We start from the raw sequence: 269 nt of genomic DNA on the forward strand, positions 1-269 counted from the left end.
CGACTTCTATGGGAGAAGCATCTCTATCCCTGCCATTGGAGCAAACAACTTTGAGCTTAAGCCTCAATTAGTTTCTCTAATGCAACAGAATTGCAAGTTTCATGGACTTCCATTGGAAGATCTTCATCAGTTTTTAGCTGAATTCTTGCAAATCTGTGACACTGTCAAGACCAATGGGGTTGACCCTCAGGTCTACAGACTTATGCTATTCCCTTTTGCTGTAAGAGACAGAGCTAGAATATGGTTGGACTCACAACCTAAAGAAAGCC

Source organism: Arachis duranensis, chromosome 3 (genome assembly GCF_000817695.3).
Source record: "Arachis duranensis cultivar V14167 chromosome 3, aradu.V14167.gnm2.J7QH, whole genome shotgun sequence".
Lineage (NCBI taxonomy): Eukaryota > Viridiplantae > Streptophyta > Magnoliopsida > Fabales > Fabaceae > Arachis > Arachis duranensis.